The sequence below is a fragment of the Triticum aestivum genome, chromosome 1D (genome assembly GCF_018294505.1).
Source record: "Triticum aestivum cultivar Chinese Spring chromosome 1D, IWGSC CS RefSeq v2.1, whole genome shotgun sequence".
NCBI lineage: Eukaryota > Viridiplantae > Streptophyta > Magnoliopsida > Poales > Poaceae > Triticum > Triticum aestivum.
The window spans coordinates 469,000,774-469,004,951 of NC_057796.1; the positions used below are offsets into that span (position 1 = coordinate 469,000,774).

Here is a 4,178-nt window from a genome sequence, read left to right on the forward strand (position 1 = left end):
ATCAAAATCAATTCCTCTGGATAAAGTTCCAAAGAACTGTGAGATGAAATTATCCCGTCCTGTTTCGAGTAGAGCAATAAAATCTATTTTTTGCTCTATCGTTGTCTCTGCCAAGAACCTTCGTTTAGCCAAGTCAGCTAGACCTCTGCTATTCCAACAGATTCCTTTCATAAGTCATCATGAAATTTTTTCTTAAGTTTAACCCTAGCACTTCTACAAACCGCCGAAGTAGGATAGATTTTCTGTTTCCAGGGTCTCTTGGGCTTCTCCCCATAGCCCTTCGGGAACATAGGATCGACAGAACACGAGACAGTGCCCTCCATCATTAGAGGCTCTACAGTGTCTGCAGTCTCCGACCCCTCCTCATCTTCAGCCTCCGCATTCGGCAATAGATTATTACATATGTTTTCAAGAGCAGCCATTCCTAAATTTTTCAAGAGCAGCCATTCCTAAATTCGGCAAGAGATGCGGCGTTAATAGTCAATACAAATTCTCTTTATTGAAAAATACCAACTCGATTTATACAAACTCGATGGTACTCCCTCTGTAAACTAATATAAGACCTTTTAGATCACTAGGAGGAGTACATTGCAAATCACGTGAGACAAGTTATACAAAGTTCAGTGTCAATTGCCAAATCACTATAGCGTGGCTTAACTTGCTCTGGCTTGTTTGCTCCAACATATATATGATGTTCTGGCTGCCTGCAATTTCATGGCTACTTTTCTCATGTTCATTCGCTCTCTTGGGAACAGACGGGTACAAGACAGAGCTACTTGCACAAGGGACACCAAGCACTGATATACCACATTTCCTGCTTCCGCTGTTGCACGAATGAATCCCTTGCACTCTTCTTGCAGACGATCATCGATGATATGCAGTATCTGATCTGGAGAGTTCCTCTCCACGAAATTGACAATGTTGAGTTCGTTGTCAAACATAGGGTCTGTTGGTCTTTTACCCTATCAGCATCTCTAGAAGAACTACTCCAAAACTGTAAACGTCCCAAAAAGTTGATGCTTGGCCAGTTTGAGCATACTCTGGAAACATACGAAATGATACTGATTAGTGCCATATAAATCTAAGTTCAGACATTGAGTCTTACACAAATATATGATGTGGAGATGAGTACCTGGAGCAATATATCCTATAGTTCCTTTCAATCCAATTGAGCCATCTGAAGTTGAGGCTGAACTTGAATGCCCAACTGATGTTGACTTTGAATTACGGACGAGGTTTGCAATGCCGAAGTCACCCAAATATGCATTCATATCAGTGTCCAGGAGGATATTGCTGGGTTTCAGATCGCAATGGACAATGGATCTTGTTATATCATGGTGTAAGTAGGCCAATGCATCAGCGATATTAATAGCGATGCTTATTCTTTGCCCTAAGCTCAAAATCCTTGGACCTTCACCAGCAGATTTTGTGTGTAACCATGTGTCCAAATTCCCGTTTGGCATGAACTCATAAATTAGAGCTTTGAAAGCGTTACCATCATTATCTATTGTTGAACATGCTGTTGGGATAGAAACAAGATTTCGATGTCGAATACTTCTCAAAACCTCACATTCTGATATGAAACTTTTGTCTGCGTATCTCACATCGAGGTCAAAAACTTTAATAGCCACTTGTATTTTTGCTTGAGTTAACTTTCCTCTATATACTGAACCGTAGCTTCCTCTGCCAACCAGGTTAGACTCAGAAAAGCTCTGTGTAGCTTGAGCTATATCCCTGTAGGATAGTCTAGGAAAATGATTGCCAGAATAAAGCAACAATAAGGATGCTCTTCTTGGTGTCTTGGCCCCCAGGCGTGCAAAGTAAATTAACAATACGAGTGATATGAAGCTAACCACAGGGATAAGTACTCTGACCAAGTAGTACAGTCTTCCTTTTTTCTGAGAAATAGCAGAGCAAGTGGGCATACGAAGATCCACTGCTCCACCACAAAGCTCCCAATTCCCATCGAGAGAAACAGGCGTGACATTTTCAAATACCCCATTTCTTGGTATTTCTCCATGAATATGGTTGTAAAACAGGTGTAGATAGTTCAGAAATTTTAAGGTATTGGACCTTCAAATTCATTGTTTGCTAGATAGAGCTTCTTCAGTCTTGCAAGATTACTGATAGAGGTTGGTATTGGGCCAGTGAAGTTATTCCCGTCAAGAGCTAAAACCGTTAGATTCCTCAGATTTCGAACCCATCCTTCAATGGATCCGTGGAGCTTGTTTTCACGTAAAGCCAGTGTTGTTAAGCCGCTAAGATTACCTATGTTAGTGGGTATTGTCCCTGACAAGTCGTTTGCATCTAATCCTAGTCCTTGAAGTTTGCTTGACAGGTTACCAATAGAACTTGGGATAGCTCCTTTTAACTGATTTTTACCTAGTGCAAGAACTTGCAGAGATCTGCAATTGCTCAACGTATCTATGAATTCCCAGCTTTGAATATCCTTTGCTTCAAGTTTATTATTCTGAAGGTTTAGATTGTTCAACATTCCAAGCCTACCAAGAGAACTTGGAACTTGACCTGTCAATTTGTTATATGATAGGTCCAACACTGATAGCCCTGAAGTATTACCCAGAGAAGCTGGGATATAACCTTCAAACATGTTATAGTCCAAGTAGAGCAATGTGAGACTTGGGGGGGTATCACCAAAATCAGACGGCAATGTGCTCCCTATCATATTGGTACTTAAGTCTAAAATTTGTAGATAAGACTGGTTAAGCACGGTTGTTGGGATTCTACCTGATAGCATATTACCACCGAGTACCAAACCCATCATACTTGGAAATTGTCCTATCTCATGGGGAATGCTACCCATGAGTTGATTATCTGCAAGATCGATTGCTTCTAACTGGCTGATGTTTTTCAGGCTTGGTGGGATCGTTCCGGTGATATTATTTTCTGAAAGCTGTAACCACAACAGGTTGGAGAGCAAGCCTATACTGAGTGGAATTTCACCTGTCAGGAAGTTACCGTATAGGTCTAAGTAACTTAGGTTGGAACAATTTGTAAGTGTAGCTGGAATGATCCCTTGCAAAGAGTTTTTACTCAGCAAAAGTTGTTGCAGTCTGTGGAGACGTCCAAGAGGAGGCAGCTCGCCGGTGAAGCTATTTGTGGACAGGTCCAGTGTCTCAAGGAACGTCAGGTTCCCAAGGGACGGGGAAATCGAACCTGACAACCCTTGCTCGGTGAGGTTTAGCACAGTAACTCGCCCTGGGTGCGTGAGGCTGCAGTTGACGCCCTTCCACTCGCAATGGGGGATGCTGGCGTTCCAAGAGCCCAAGGCTTGCCTTGGATCATTGGTGATGTCCCGCTTGAAATCTAGCAGCGAGAGCATGTCCGTGCTGTTACCGGAGACTGTCGAGCAGTGGGCAGTGCCAACTCCATCAGAAATGAGCAGCAAGGCCAGTAGCAGGATCATGGCGCGTCTCGCCGGTCGATTGGGAGACACGAGGCCCTCGTTACCTGCAAAGCATGAAGAAATGAGCACCGTGGGTAGTATGTTCACCTATGAAGCTGGACAGCGTGACCTTGCTCTGGTTAACGATCATATGTTTGTTGGTAAGCACTCCAGTTAATAGTAGTGCACAGAGGCTAAATTCTGTGAGTAGGGAACCTTGCTCGGCAGCAAGACAGAAGCTAACACGGATGTTAAGCAGAAGCAGTAAAGTACAGTACTAATCAGGAGGAGGGAGTAGGGAGAACCTTTGCTCGTCCGGATCGCACAGAAGGGCGGCCTTTCTTGGTGCATGGTTTCGCCGGGTTTTGCTGTGGTATGTGAGCTGGGAAGTGTGAGATTGGATGCTGGATGCGCAGCTGGCTGAGGCCCCATGGGTTAGAGAGCACTTCCACGGTGTCATCACGTACACACACTTGCACCTGGTCTGAAACCCTCACGCCTTATCTCAAGCTTGACCGCAGATGGAGCGAAGACCTTGAGTCCGTCAACTCTGTCAGCTAGTTGCCGTTCCAGTTTTTATCTTCATAGCCCACCGCTGCCGTCGCTGCGTGAGCTGGACAGGATCGTTGCGGCATGCCCAGCCCCGAATCCCAGAGTTCTACTCGATACTTTTCAGCAGGAACTGGATAGAGAGTGATCTTCGCGTCGGTCAGTGTACGACCTGACATGGAACGGTTCACTGGTCTAACATTCTCTTCTTTGATACCGTGTTTTT

General features: G+C 44.3%; 1 pseudogene; it reads right to left on the reverse strand.

Annotated features, from left to right (window-relative positions):
- Positions 1-587: 587 nt before the first annotated feature.
- LOC123183065 (probable LRR receptor-like serine/threonine-protein kinase At3g47570) lies at positions 588-3,861 on the reverse strand (annotated as a pseudogene).
- Positions 3,862-4,178: the final 317 nt, after the last annotated feature.